Below are 16,223 nucleotides of genomic sequence, written 5' to 3'. Positions count from 1 at the left end.
TAAAGGTTCTCGTTCAGATCCGCCTTCTATCCCTGAAATCAATCCAGTTGTCTTACACAACACTATTTCTAGTAGAGTACAAGGTCTCCCTAGGGCTTCAATCTCTAGAATTGAGAGTGATGACCCTTCTAACCATAGAATTTTTTCTTATAGAGATTTCAAACGGAGATTGATTTACCTATCTAGAGCCATGGAATTGGGTTCTTTTTCTTATAAATTATCTGAAAGGTATAATATAAGGATCCTATTTAAGCTCTTTTATACCCTTGAGAACTACTCTTATGAAGATTTGGAGCTAAGAGAGTCTCATAGTACTCAACTTCGAGTACTGTTAGGCAAATTTCTGAAGTCCAAATGTCCTAGTCTGAAAAATCCCTTGGTTGGAAAGAAAGATTTGTTGATAACTATCTTTACCTCCCCTGACTTAGACAAGCTCTATTTTGAGATCTCAAGAAGCTTTGGATGCTCTCCCTCCTTGTGTGAGAAAGGTATGGAACCATCTTGTCGTAGCTTTCAAATATGTGAAAACTTTAGGACAAAAAGCTTTCAACTATAGTGACATAGGACGTAATCTTAAAAAGCAAGAGAGGCTAGCAATCTCAAGTATTGATTGCCTTTGTAGTAAAACTGCCTTTTCTTCTTACGTAATCGAAGCTTTGGGTCATGTAGTTACTGCCGATTGTTCTATCCTTCCTTCGGATTCCTTGAAAGACCTTTTCTCAAGAGGTACTAAATATAGGCTCCCTTCCTCAAACGACTCTTGCCTTCTCAAATCCATAGAAAAAGGAATTTCTAGTTTCATAGTAAAGTTTGAGGAGTCTTTAGGAGTTCAAGGTATTTTACCCATTGGAAGTCTGTAATCCTCAAGAATGCTTTTTTGAAATTAGCATCTTGCTCTCGGAACGTTTCTTCAGGAAGGAATAGCTTATCTTCTTCTGATCGTGATGCTCTTAGGAAATTTCATCGTGATTTTGTAATCTCTTATGTAGATAAGTGCTCTAATAGCTAAGTGCTCTAATAGCTGTGTTGTTACGTGCAAAAAGTTCTATTTAGAATGCTTGTTAGGTGAAGTAAACCCTCAGACTTACAATGATTGTGATCTTTCAATGCAAGAGGTTATCTTGAAACATCAAGACTTTTGTAAGTCTTTTGGTTTCAAGTGCCAGCCGAAATTACCTTTTTTATATACCGTTTGGAAGTTCCACAAGAACCCTATAAAGCCTAGATTTATAGCTGCTTCTTGTAACACCTCTTTGACCGAGGTTTTCAAATGGCTTAGTTATTGTTTCAAAGCCATTTTACCTCGTAAATGAATTGTGGAAAAATATGCTAAAGGAAGCAGACGTACCTACTGATTCAAGTTGGATTTTAAATGATTCAGTAGGTGTTATTCCCGTTTTAAAGTTTTTGAACTCTTCAAGAAGCCTTAAGGAGAAATCTTCTCCTTTGTGTCTCCAAACTTTTGACTTTACAACGCTATATAGGAAACTAAATTTGGAGGACCTTAAATTTAGAGTCAAGTCTCTTATTTCAAAAGTTTTTGCGTACAAGCTTGAGAAGGATAGGTACAAGGCATTGCTAGTAGATGTAGACAAAGGAAGAAAGAGATTCACCAGGATTGTAGATGACATTGACATTATATCTTGGTTAGATTTTCTTTTGGACAATTTATATATAACCATCGGCGACTCTCTTTTCAAGCAAACAATTGGTATCCCTATGGGTACCAATTGTGCTGTTTTTCTTGCTAATTTCTATCTTTTTACTTATGAGTTTGATTTTATGGAGCGTCTTGTCCTTGCTAACACTTGCCCAATATTTTTGCACAAGTTATGCAATGTAAAACGCTTTGTAGATGATCTTTTTGTCCTTGACGTTCCTTCTTTTTAAGATTTTATGTACAGAATTCGAGTTTTGTAGGCGGAGGAATGTATCCCAAGGAGTTTTGTGAACTTAACTCTACCACAAATAGTGATTGTTGTGCCTTTTTAGACCTTAAGATTTTTCAAACTCCCTTGGGATTAGAAGTAGATATCTATGATAAGCCCTTGAACCAGAATATGCCAATCTAAAAATCATCCATATGCCTCACATTTCTTCGAACATTTCTCTTTTAGGTAAGTACGGTGTCATTTGCTCTCAACTATTTAGATTTTCTCGTCTTTGTTCTATTAAATCTACTTTTGTTGTTCAATCTTGCCATCTTATTTCTTTACTAGTTGAAAGAGGATACTTATTCAAAAGAATCATGAAAAACGTTTGTTCATTTTTGCATCGTAGTAAGTTTATTTTTAATGTTTCTTCCTTTGAATTGTTCAAGATAATCAGTAGTAAATTCAATAGAAGTGGGGAGCTAAAAAGCCCACTTATTGTTTGACTTAATAACTCCTTATGTTGTTGTTTTGATCTTTATCGCTTCTACTATTTTTACTATAGCTTGACAAATGCTAGCCTTTATCATGGCTAAGTATGCCCATCACCTCCGGAGGGTGATAGAAACTCAGCTCGTTGGTTTTGTAGAGTACGTTCAAAGCATGAATGACCTCTATATAAACCTGCACCTACTCTTGGGCACTGTCGACGTGAGTAGGGATGTCATAGCTGTTGTCCAAGCCAGAGTTACCGGGGAACGCCTATATGGGGGCTTGGAACGCCGGAATGGCGTTCCGGCTGGTCAAAAATCCCTGGAATGCATCGGAACGGACTGTCGTTCCGACAGACAGGCCATCACCGGAACGGACCGGCTGGAACGGGCCGGAACGGCAGCAACGGGTAGTTTTCTAACTTTTAAAAATGTAGCTGTTTGGGAAATTTGGGCAGCCAACGGCCATTTACAGCCCTATATAAATCCCCCTTCCCCCATTCTTCACCAAAGCATCAAGGAAGTTTGAAGGGGGCCATCTCTCCCTTGCTCTCAACTCTCGAGTCTCAAGCCATAGGGGCCTAGCCTCTAGCTCTCAAGTTTCAACCTCTCTCTCTCTTGGGCTAACCCTCAAGGCTCAAGGGTCAAACTCTCTCTCTCGGTCTCAACTTCCAAGAGGTGAAGCCTCTCTCTCAAGCTCTCTATCTCAACTTCTCATTGCTCAAGCCTCAAGCAAGAACGGAATCAAGCCTCTCTCTCTCTCTCAAATCCTCAAAGATCAAGCTCTCTCTCTTTCACGGATAATCCATGGCCTCTTCTTCTCGTTCAACCCCCTCCGTTCATGCGGGCAACACTCAAAAGGCAAAGGAATGGTCGTGGTGGGATGAAGTGACCTCGGAGGGCACCTTGTCGGCGGCGGGAGGTTCTCGTGCATGGGGATGCAAGCTATGCTCTTACACACGGAAAAGGGGGCATGACAAAGTGAGGGCACACTTTCTTCGAGTGCCGGGACATGAGGTGAAATTTTGTGCCAACGTAACCATCGAGAAGAGGAAGGAGCTCGAGGAAAAGGATCGGCAATTCTACCATAAAGCCAAGCCGGCACGCAAAGGTATTGATCCAAAGACCCTCATTTTCCCTTCTTCCTCTCTACCCGGTGTAGGTGTTGGTGCATCTTCACAAGGTCCAATTCGTCGCCAAAAGACCCTTGCCACCTCTTGGGACCCAAAGAAGAAGGAAGAGGTGGATGCGGCCGTGGCCCGATTCTTCTATCACGACCATATCCCATTTGTCGGAGCGAGGTATGTTCATTGTTTTATGATTTATCAATCTTCTCTCTCATTTCTTCCGTTATCGTCGGTTCCACTTTTTTGATACTAACCTCTTCTATGTTTGATCGAAATAGGTCGGAGTATTGGAAAGTCATGGTGCAACGGATAGGAGAGTATGGCACCGGCTATGTGCCGCCATCTTCAGAGGCTCTCCGAACCACCTTGCTCGATCGAGAGAAGGCTATCGTGGAGCAAGCAACCCTCAACATTCAGCGTCAAAGGATGTTGGTATTAGAGTCAAAGGACTCTAATACTACTTGTATTCAAACACATAATGCTAAAAAAAAAAATATTTGGGTGTTTTTTTAGCCTGCCTTTCCGCGCCGTTCCCGTTCCGGGCCCATTCCCGTTCCGCGTTCCGGGTAACTCTGGTCCAAGCTATGCATGATAAAGGTGATAATCTTATTCTTCCTGTATGGACAAGCAGCGAAGTTGAGATCACATATTGTCAAGTTTGGTTCTTTGCTCTTTGTAGATTTGTAGTAGTATTTATTTTTCGATTTCGTATTTAGCTTACCTGAGGACTTAAGAATGTGTTCCGTTAGAAGTTGTTGTGTGAAGTTTGATTTCTAGGATTAAGTTTTTAAGATGTCTTATCCTTTTTTTGCTTAAAGTTGAGTACTTGTTTTAAGCCAAGTAAGTTGCGTCACCTTATTTTACACATGCCTTATCTAAAAACATTTTTAAGTTAATAATGTTTTGTTTATCTAGTTTTGTTTCGTAGCAAACAAAGTGATTTAGTTAGTTTGTTTGTTTGTTTTTGTTTTTCTTTTCTTTTCTTGTGTCCCTTGCTTTTATAGTTTTATGAGTGCTTTATTCCCTCTTATAATTCGTGAGTTCAGACTACTCTGAACTTATAAAGGTATATTACGGGTGTCAGTGTCTTGCCAACAAGACTTTTTAAAATCCTTCGGCACCAAAGTAGACACCTTGAACTGCTTGGCGTTGAAGAAGGAAGTCTACCCACTGACCCACGTCTTGGGCAGTAGGTATCTTGCCCGGAAAGAACAAAATCATTGCATTAAGAGTCTACTGCGTCACTGGGTCCATGAGAGCTTGAACAAGAATGAGCACTTCAGTAGTGGGTTCTTGACCCTCCCAAGCGTTCCGTGCACGTTCAAAATCTCGCAGTAAGCAGGCTCGGATTTCACCCATTTCCGAAGACTCAGCAGACATCTGTTCCCTATGCTTATAGGAGGTGATAATGGGCATGCCGGAATTCGACGCACGCTAAAGGGAGCCTTGCATTTATAGAGCTTTCCACAATTTTATACAAAGTCCAGACTATGTATTCAAGCAAACCAAGCATTGCACACCTGCCTTACCTGCCCACAATTCTATACAAGAAACCACACCTCTGTACAATCTCCAACACACCAAAGGCAAAGGACTGTTGCAACCTCACTAACTTGAGGGCTTAAACAACTGGTCGCTAGAAAACTTTGACACCGACTGTGCGATTGATACACCTCTCACACACTCGCTTACATACACTTTTAATTTCGTAAGCTCCCTAATAAACACACTCACTCGGTGCTCTGTACACACTACACACAGGAAAGAAGACGAGGATGCGTTGACTCACACCCAAGCAACACACACACCATACCTTGTGCAGCAGTAAGACTGCAGGTTCGTGGCGAACAAGCATTACACAGGGCAACGAAGTCGAGAGTCACGCCGCTAGTGGGAGGCAGTAGACTTGCGAAACTGGGTTGCTTGCGAGTGTTGGGATAGTTTGCGTTGAACCGAGAGAGCCTTCCCTAGGGTTCGCGCTCTCACGACACACACACCTCCTCTTACAGACACACACATTAAACTTACACACACACACACACACACACACACACACACACACACACAGAAGAAGAAGAAGAAGAGAGTTTTAACGTCGTAGGAAACTATCCCAAGAGACCTTAAAGATCTAGCTGACGAGAAGAGTTGAACTCAAGACCTGGTATTATATATATATACACAGAGAGAGAGAGAGAGAGAGAGAGAGAGAGAGAGAGAGAGAGAGAGAGAGAGAGAGAGAGAGAGAGAGAGAGAGAGAGAGAGAGAGAGAGAGAGAGAGAGAGAGAGAGAGAGAGAGAGAGAGAGAGAGAGAGAGAGAGAGAGAGAGAGAGAGAGAGAGAGAAATGAAATGAAATGTTATATTAACGTCTTCAAAAGGCCAAAGTGACCAAAGAGACCAGGAAGTTACAATGCGGTGTATCTGATACCAAGTCAGATTAACAAAGGCGAATAGGTGTGAAAGGCAAAAGGCGTGAGATGTGTGAACTGAGCTATACAATGTGTAGACAATTTGGGAGGGAAGTAGAGATCTATCTTCATAGAGATCCATCTTCATCTGCACTCTGGACGACGAAAAAGTATGGCTCGAATCCTTTGCTGTAGCCTCCTTTGAAACTGTGTAGCTCCTCTTCTCCATCGGGGTCGTCTAGATCTCCCTAGCTCCAATGCTCGGTCAATGAGAATGCCAGTAGTGCGGGTAGACCTCTCCACTGTTGGTTGCTCCTCTGTCTGTTCTTCTGGGTGTACAATATCTAGTGTAAAGAAATCTGTGATTTGTCTCTGGGGTTGTCTCTCTTCAGCTCTCCTCAGTAAAGTTTCTCTATGCCTGTGTAGCTCAAGTAGATATAGCCCAAGACATCTCTGATCCTCGTATCTCATGACCCTAGATAGAGGCCCAAAACCTTCTCTGAATAGACAATGAAAACGGCCTCGTATCTCATAGTCCTAGGTTCTTGGAACTGAACCTGCGAACACATCCTCTCCATTCCTCCCAGAGCCGCACCAGCTCTAGTTAGTCTAGTCTCTGCCCTCTTCTCAAGGAAAATCTCGGCCCAGTAAAGACTACCCTCAGGTAAGTGTATGCATCTGTATACTCCACAATCTCCTGACCATATTTGAAAGTGGGTACTGATCTCCTGACCCATTGCGGTGTGGTGTTAAACACCATAACCTTGGTTTTACCTAGCTTTACACACAATCCACTATCCTCTGCAAATTTTGAAGACTCTCCCGTGCCATCACTTTTCTTACCTACCCTCCATGCCTTTGTGTGCAAAGGCTTTTCCATCCCCATCATGGATGTAAGGCTTGTGACCTCTTTCTCCACATTGTTTATGTCCTTGAGACCGGTCACTCTCACATGCAGTGCTCGCATCCGCCTTCTTTGTTCCTCTTCGAGAGTCATGTTGATAAGCGTCGGTGTACAAGGAGTTTCTTGACCTTTTCCTTTCTTGGCGACCTCAATTCATTTTTCAGCCTCGTCCGCCTTTTTCTGTGTCCTTGTTATCATCTCCGCCCATGAAGATGTCTTTGCCACACTCAGTTTCTCTTCCTCTGTGATCATCCTTACCTGTTCCTTAATTTCCTTGATTTCATCTATTACCGAGGGTTGAAATTCGCCTTCCTCTAGTCCATTGCTTACTCTATCAGCAAGCTCCTGTTTAAGGGCTGAGACTTCTTTTTTGAGTACCCGTATCTCGGCGTTTGGGTTCTCCTGTTTGAGGGCTGAGACTTCTTCTTTGAGTGTCTGTATTTCTGCGTTAAGGCTCTCTTTCTCCTCCTTCCACTGTGCGCCCTCATTGAAGACCATCTGAAGGAGGTTGGCCTTCTCCTTCCACCATCCTTCCATCTCTGTTTTCCACTCCTTCATTTCCCTCTCCATCTGCGCCATCCGCTTATTTGTGAGCATGAAGGTTGCCTTTGCTCGTGGCTTGCAAAGAGGTGAGACATTGGCGGCTTTCGTGTCCTGTGCAGGGTCTTCTTCAAGTGGATCCATTACGGTGAGGCCCAAAGAATGAGAGAGAGAGAGAGAGAGAGAGAGAGAGAGAGAGAGAGAGAGAGAGAGAGAGAGAGAGAGAGAGAGAGAGGTTGAGGAGAGGGGGGGGGGGCGATAGATAGGGGGAGGGGGAGTAGTTGAAAAAATTAAAGTTTAAGTTAAATTAAATTAAATGGGGGGGGGGGGGGGGGGGGGGGTTTGATAGACGGAGGAGAGGGGCGATAGACTGAGGAGGGGGATTAAAAGTAACATTAAATTAAAAATTAAAAAGGGGGGGAGGGGGGCGCGCACGATAGACTGAAGGGGGGGGGGGGGGGGGGGGGCGCGATAGGCAGAGGGGGGGGGGGGGGGGGGGGGGGGGGGCAGCGCGATAGAGAGGGAGCAGCAGGGGGTGCGGGACAGCGTGCGAGAGAGAGAGGGTGCAGGAGCCGCAGGGGGGAAGGGCAAGGGGCAGGGGCGGGCAAGGAGCGCGAGGGGCAGGTGCAGCAGGGGGTGCAGAGCGGGCAGCGATAGACGGGGGGGGGGGGGGGGGGGGGGGGGGCGGCGCGATAGAGAGGGAGCGGGGGGGCAGAGAGAGAGAGAGAGAGAGAGAGAGAGAGAGAGAGAGAGAGAGAGAGAGAGAGAGAGAGGAGAGAGAGAGAGAGAGAGAGAGAGAGAGAGAGAGAGAGAGAGAGAGAGAGAGAGAGAGAGATGTTATATCAAATGTCTTCAAAAGGCCAAAATGATCTATGAGATCAAACTGATACAATCTTGGTGGATCTAATGTCTGGGTACAAAAAATAAACATGAAATGAAGTAAAGTGAAAGACTAAAATCATCATCATCATCATCAATGCCCGAGGATGCTCGGCATCCGGGCGTTGTCTGAGAAAGTACTGCATCGGTCGTTGAAGAGCTTCGTCAATATCGGCCTCTGTAAATAGTCATACTAGGCATCTCCTGTCGTGCTAGAATAGTCATGATCCTCTGATAGAGCCTCCGTCGACGTTGTGGTCGTCCTCGTAGACGTGGACATCTAGCTCTCCCAAGCTCAATGGCTCTGTCAACTAATATACCTCTTGTAACTGCCCTGTTAACTCCAAAAAGGGCGGTAGACTTTACTTCAAACCTTGATTTAGCTTTCACCCATTATTAGTCGTCTATTCTACCTGTGCTATAATGACACAAGAGAGGGGAATGGGATACAGATGCTAGAATGCATCTGTATGCGAGTCAGACACCGGATTGGCCCCTAAATAGGCGCCCCTTTCGGTATTTCTTTATTCTTTAAAAGAGGGAATAAACGCTGTGGTTCCCTACAAGCTGCCCCGCACAACCTTGGCTGAATTTCAACTATTCTTGCCCGATTTCGGCAGCATAACTGTACTAGGACCCTTCACAGTCAGTATTCCCACGCATTGGATGACTTTCCCGACGCATACGGACACTTTGCAAAACCTGGCGAGAATCTGCAGCACGCTGAATTCTCTGTTTTCTGCCCCGAAAATGCGCCAGATCACCTGTACAACGGTCCCCTTGCGTCCCCAAACCTCCTGGGGTTATTAGGGTCCGTTTAGGGCCGAAACCCTAAACCTGCAGAAATACACAGCAGGCTGTAATTCACTGTTTCGGGCTCCGTTTCGCGTGCCGGTCGCGCTCCCGCACTTGTAGGGCTACTTGCCCTTTGGATCGGACGAGATTTCGCACGTGAAACCTCTCCGAATCACCTGTACCTGCGGGGGATTAGCCGCTAGCTAATCCAGTACCTGTGCAAGAGGCTCTTGCCTCGGCAATCGCGCATGAACCCACACAATTGTACATGGTCAATCTGATGAGCCCACTAGAGGGGCATAACCATAAAGAATAGGGGAGAGAGAGCAGTGAGAGGTGTGCAGGTCATGACATCCTGCACCTCACTGTACATAGAGGGTAAGCCAACACTCCATTGAAGCTCTCCCACCTGTGACAGCACTCAAAAACGAGCTCATAGCTGAAAATCACGTTTTTGCCTTCTCTTTAAGTAGTAAACTGGCCTCAGAGTGCCAAGTGTCACTCATTTGTGCATTTTCCCGCTTTAGACCCTCGGGTCTAAAAATATCTCACCTGCTGACTTGGCCACAGAGTAACAAAGTGATCCGCATGTCAAACTGCACGTAATGACGCGAAGACATTTTGCCGTCCAAAAATAGCAATCCCTAAAATTTAGGAGTTTCTGCCATTACATTCTTCTAGGTCATCTGACCCTCTTTGTACACTGCAGCCACACCCAGAACTGAAATGTAGCCTATGTAGCAAAGGATTCCGCTTTGGCTGGCCAATGACCCCACTTTGGCTAACCATAGTTCTTGTCCAACCTTAGTGCTCTTTAGCCCTCAGGCCTGGACTCTCTCTGAATAGTTCTACACTGGCTATGCAATGCAGGGCAGTTAGATTTCCAGAGGGGTGTTTCCAAAAGATAAAACAAACGAAATTCCCCAAAGAAAGAGAAAATAAACAAAAATGGAATTGCCACTAGCTGGTGACATACCCCCCTCTTGAAATCTCAAACGTCCTCGTTTGCACCTATGTCGTACATGCTCACAGTCAACAGTGGTGTATTCAACACCTGTCGACACATGCACGACACATACATGCTCATTGTCAACCCTGGTGTATTCAACACCTCGTCGACACATGTATTGCTTGCGTGTGAACCCTGTTCCAATGACATAGTTGTAGCTTCGCACTCTGCCATTGCTCTGAGTCATTAACTTTCCAATGACAAAATGGTAGCGACGCATTTTGCCACTGTCTTTTAGTACACGTTGGATCCAGTAACACTTTCGAGCATACCCAAACCGACAGTTTAAGAATGCAGTTATACATGTACCCTTTAATAGAAGCAATTACTGTATCCTTGACAAACTGACAAGAAATACACACTAACCAAACTTTTGGACATTCCATAAGAGCAATTGCCAAACTGACAATCTGTACAGCTCTAACATTCATGTAACATGCACTTCATTTGAGCTCACTGTAAGTAACATGTACATCATTTCTTTCACAAGCCATTGTCACACTGACAATCCATGTAGCTCTAAATCTCAAGGGGTCAAGGTAGGTTGCAAACCAAGGTTTAAGTTCCCATACTTTTAGTGACTCTGTAAGTTCACTTTTTTTTTCCATCCACTTGACATCCAGAGATGAATAGCTTTTGAACTTTACTAAACAACACCTTGCAACCTTGCCTTTTCTTTTGTTTCTTTATGTGCCAAAATCTGTTCCGGGACCAAGATCTCGTCAAGTTCCTCGACTTCGGGCTGATCTTTAGCTGGCATATCTTCTGGCACATCACCCACATAGGGTTTGAGAAGACTCACGTGAAACGCTTTGTGAATCTTTCAACTCTCAGGCAATTTCAACCTTTATGCAATATCACTGATTTGCATACTGAGCATCGAAAACAATCTTTCTCTGCTCTTCATCTTGATCTTTGGAGATTAACCTGTGATCTACCCTTATGCTGTCACTTTTATTGGGCTGAGAATTCTCTTTTTGACCCAATTTTGGCAGCATAACTGTAGTAGAAACCTTCACAACCAAAAATCCACATATCCAAGTGATTATCCACGTATAATAGAGCACTTTTGCAAACCTGTCCTGGAAATTCAGCACGCTGAATTCTCTGTTTTTAGCTCCTAAAATGCTCTAGATCACTTGTATTACTGTCCTCTTGCTTCCCCGAAGCTCTTGGGACAAAAAGGCATCAAATAGGGTCAAAACCCTAAATCTGCAGAAAAATACAGCAAGCTGTATTTTCTTCTTTCGGGCTTTGTTTTGCGTGCCAATCGCACCAATTCGTAGCCTTTGATCTTCTGCATCAGTAGGACTACTTGCCCTTTGATTTACACGAGGTTCTCGCAAGAAATCTTGTTAAATCATCCCGTACCTGTTTGGAATTAGCCTTTAGCTAATTCGGTACCTGTATGAAATCATTCCAAGTGGAAGGAGTCTGTCCTTGTAACAACAGTGTATTCCACCACTGACTTGCATTTTTTTTTCCAGAAAAGTGGCAGCTTTCTTGACTTTAAATGCTCCTTTCAACAAATGCTTTGTCAAACTGTTCGTGGAAAGAGAAAACCTTTGTCCTCTCATCAAAACCATTGAATGTGTCAATGGACTCACTGATCATCTTCTTTGTATGGTTTTATCTTATCCATTGACTCCAAATTGTCAAAAGAGACAGTTTGCATAATGGGTACACCTGTGGGAGCCATCTGTACTCCTTGGCCAGTAACATGTCGATGTCCAGGTGTCATATTCACTGATGGGATTGAAAATCCAGCCATATCCAAGTTGCCTTGTGACCCCAAACTGACCTTGTGTGCCCTGAAATCCTGGGTGCAAACCAATGTTTGCATACATGGGGTTGGGCACCATGCCTTGCATACCCCTAAACACTGTTCCTGGCATGCCAAAACTGCCTTGAACTTGATGTGCTATTGATGAAGATCGTATGAACTCCATAAATCTTGGATTCTCCATCAATTGCTTGAACATGGTCACAGCAGTAACAACCTGCAAAGCTTTCTCTGCTTGGCTTGAACTCTTGCCAATTTCATGTGCAATTGGAATAGGCTGTCTATCCTCTGAAGAGGAACCCTCTTCCTTGTTGCCATCCATCCTGTATCCAAAGAAAGACTCGTAGCCTTTCTCACCTGTATCCAAAGAAAGACTCTCGTAGTCTTTCTCACCTGTAAATCCAAAGAAAGACTCGTAGCCTTTCTCACCTGTATCCAAAGAAAGACTCTCGTAGCCTTTCTCACCTGTAAATCCACTCGATCTACTTTCAAACTCTCTGTGTTTTCAAGGTTATCCCAAACTCTCTCTGTGTCTTTAACCCAAACTGACTAAGGCTCACTTTTTGAGGAAAAAGTGATTTAATCCCGTCGATGGAACCATGTAACCGGCCTGTTAACTCCAAAAAGGGCGGTAGACTTTACTTCAAACCTTGATTTAGCTTTCACCCATTATTAGTCGTCTATTCTACGTGTGCTATAATGACACAAGAGAGGGGAATGGGATACAGATGCTAGAATGCATCTGTATGCGAGTCAGACACCAGATTGGCCCCTAAATAGGCGCCCCTTTCGGTATTTCTTTATTCTTTAAAAGAGGGAATAAACGCTGTGGTTCCCTACAAGCTGCCCCGCACAACCTTGGCTGAATTTCAACTATTCTTGCTCGATTTCGGCAGCATAACTGTACTAGGACCCTTCACAGTCAGTATTCCCACGCATTGGATGACTTTCCCGACGCATACGGACACTTTGCAAAACCTGGCGAGAATCTGCAGCACGCTGAATTCTCTGTTTTCTGCCCCGAAAATGCGCCAGATCACCTGTACAACGGTCCCCTTGCGTCCCCGAACCTCCTGGGGGTATTAGGGTCCGTTTAGGGCCAAAACCCTAAACCTGCAGAAATACACAGCAGGCTGTAATTCACTGTTTCGGGCTCCGTTTCGCGTGCCGGTCGCATCCGTAGCAAGTCCTCGAGCTCCCGCACTTGTAGGGCTACTTGCCCTTTGGATCGGACGAGATTTCGCACGTGAAACCTCTCCGAATCACCTGTACCTGCGGGGGATTAGCCACTAGCTAATCCAGTACCTGTGCAAGAGGCTCTTGCCTCGGCAATCGCGCATGAACCCACACAATTGTACATGGTCAATTTGATGAGCCCACTAGAGGGGCATAACCATAAAGAATAGGGGAGAGAGAGCAGTGAGAGGTGTGCAGGTCATGACATCCTGCACCTCACTGTACATAGAGGGTAAGCCAACACTCCATTGAAGCTCTCCCACCTGTGACAGCACTCAAAAACGAGCTCACAGCTGAAAATCACGTTTTTGCCTTCTCTTTAAGTAGTAAACTGGCCTCAGAGTGCCAAGTGTCACTCATTTGTGCATTTTCCCGCTTTAGACCCTCGGGTCTAAAAATATCTCACATGCTGACTTGGCCACAGAGTAACAAAGTGATCCGCATGTCAAACTGCACGTAATGACGCGAAGACATTTTGCCGTCCAAAAATAGCAGTCCCTAAAATTTAGGAGTTTCTGCCATTACATTCTTCTAGGTCATCTGACCCTCTTTGTACACTGCAGCCACACCCAGAACTGAAATGTAGCCTATGTAGCAAAGGATTCCGCTTTGGCTGGCCAATGACCCCACTTTGGCTAACCATAGTCCTTGTCCAACCTTAGTGCTCTTTAGCCCTCAGGCCTGGACTCTCTCTGAATAGTTCTACACTGGCTATGCAATGCAGGGCAGTTAGATTTCCAGAGGGGTGTTTCCAAAAGATAAAACAAACGAAATTCCCCAAAGAAAGAGAAAATAAACAAAAATGGAATTGCCACTAGCTGGTGACACCTCTGGTATAAGTGGGCTCTAAAGTCTGCTTTGAAGCATGCTCATGTGGTTGTTGAGTCCTTGCTCTAAAGAAGTCAGTAATCTGCCTCTGTGAATGTCTCCTATTGCTTGATCTCCTCAAGAGACTCTCCCTGTGTTTGCGCAATTCTAGCAAAACCAACCCGAGGCATCTCTGATCATGTTATCTCATGACTCTAGCCAATTGTCCAAAGCCGTTTCTGAATAGACGATGAAACGATACAAGTTTAGAGAGCTCTTTGCTTCAAGAGTTAAAGGAAGCTCAGTCTGAGGACCCTTTTTTACGATCAATAAGGTCTAGGATTGATCCACAGTTTGTTGATCTTGATGGTGGATCATAGTCTTACTTGTCAAGTAGACCTACTCAAAGTCGTTTCGGAGTTTCTCAAGGGAGAATGTATTTTTAAAATAGTATACCAATTAACAGAATCAGCAAAGTATAGCCATGGATTATATTGGAGCGCTATCATGAATGCAGAGAGCAAAGGATGCTATCTTGGTAGTAGTTGATAGCTTGACAAGATGGCTTACTTTCATTCCTATGAGTGAGATTGGGGAAGCTCCACAAGTTGCTTATTTGTTTATTCAGAATATGTTCAGACTACAGGGATTACCACAATCCATAGTGTCTGATAGACATCAAAAGTTTACCCATCATTTTTGGTGCCATAGTCTAGAAATAGCAATGCACAAGATTCTCAACGACAAGCCATCACAATCTTGAGCTTGAGTTTACTATGTTTGTCTATTGTGAGAGGTTGCATGTCGTGTTTTGGACCACATAGGTCACTAAGAGCAGCACGGTGTCTCCTCTAGGAATAGAGATTGCTTATTGAGCATGGTTGAGAGCCTCGAGAAATGCTTCTAACAGATTTAGGGTGAAGCTTTCTACTTGTCTCGCTAGGGGAAGACCATAGTCCTTTTGAGGATCAAAGTGTTGGCTTTTGTATTTTCCATGGTAGCGGGAGAGATTTCACTTGCTTTTGTTATGCGAAGATGGATTTTTTGTAAGGAGATGGCAATGTTGGGCACTGTCATTACATTTTGATAGTGTAGTAATGGGGCTATTTCTTGTAGTTGTTATACTACTAGTGTGTATATTTGTTGGTATGATCTCATGTGATGTCATGACCAGCTTTATCATACTTCTACACTATGCTCAAGGACTTAATAAAGCAGTTATGTTTTTCAGACCGTGAAGTATTAAGACTGATTAACTTAATATTGCTGATTGTTGATGCAGCAAGGGCAGCTCGAAAGGGCTTGAACACCAGTCACCGGGTAGCTCTTTGAACTTGTCACTGTTTTTGTAGGTAACTTTGGAAATTGTTTAGGAATCAGAAGATGCATGGTTCAGCGATTAACAAGATTGCTTTGAAGCCTTTTCACTGAAGATAAAAAATAAGTTAATTAGCAATGGTACATTCTTGGAAGCGAGAGATATATAGAAGACTATCCTCCATTAGGCTTTTCAAAAATCGACGTGATTCGAAAATTTTTAATGGCTTTATCCTAGATGAAGTGTGACGATGGACTCTGAATACTTTTTCACACAAAAACTTTTGGGAAAGGGAAAAGGGGGGGTTGGGAGGTAAGTGAACGTGATGCTTGAACCAGAAAGCTTAGTGAGATCTCGAGCTGCCTTAAAGGCTTGTTAGTTTCTTTGGCATCAGCTTTGATGGATAGATTCCCAAGGATTGTCCAGGGGCATTTGAATAGTTTTCTTGTAGGAGGACAATGTTTTTGTTTTCTCAAACATCCATATTGCAGTTTTGACAAATTAAGTAATCCAGAATAGTAGTAACCAAGAATGGCTACAAGAATTCTGTGAATGGATGATGTTTTTGGACATAGTAAGTTAAATCTGTGGGGGTCTTGATGGCGGGGGGGGGGGGGGGGGGGGGGGAGGGGGGGCGGGGCGGGGCGGGGAAATTGAATGACTTGAACCTCTCTTGCCTCTTTGTCAACAGACAGTGGCTTGTGATTTTATTGATGGCAGGCAGGCCTTTAACTTAGATAACATGTGCCATTGACTAGTATCTGTTGATACAGTCCATGTGGCTGAGACTGCTACACTTTTTGTCACAAAGCTGCATGGGTATTCTCTGACTTGCGATTGACTGGTTTTAACACAAGATAGATACCATGCCTGACAGTCATGTTGTATTGTAAATATCTCATGTATCACCCTTTTATCATGTATTGCAAACATCCCATTTTATACTTCTCAATTAGATCCACAAAAGAAATGTCCCTAAAAGTGGAATTGGTTGTAAGAGTCCCAAAATCTTTGGTTGTAGGATGCGAGAGTGTCAAGGGTTTGGAAGATAAGGCAG

At 43.9% G+C, this 16,223-nt stretch overlaps 1 pseudogene across 1 annotated transcript in view; it reads left to right on the top strand.

The window, feature by feature from the left end:
* LOC147430345 (DNA ligase 4-like) overlaps positions 1–16,223 on the top strand; it is a 227,597-nt pseudogene that overhangs the window by 88,253 nt on the left and 123,121 nt on the right. The window contains exon 10 of the transcript XR_015185782.1: positions 15,131–15,168. The product of XR_015185782.1 is annotated as a DNA ligase 4-like (transcript). The remainder of the gene's footprint in view (positions 1–15,130; positions 15,169–16,223) is intronic.

The sequence above is a fragment of the Adiantum capillus-veneris genome, chromosome 22 (assembly GCF_014529385.1).
Source record: "Adiantum capillus-veneris isolate H3 chromosome 22, ASM1452938v2, whole genome shotgun sequence".
NCBI classification, from domain to species: Eukaryota; Viridiplantae; Streptophyta; class Polypodiopsida; order Polypodiales; family Pteridaceae; genus Adiantum; species Adiantum capillus-veneris.
This window is presented reverse-complemented; position numbering and strand designations above follow the sequence as displayed.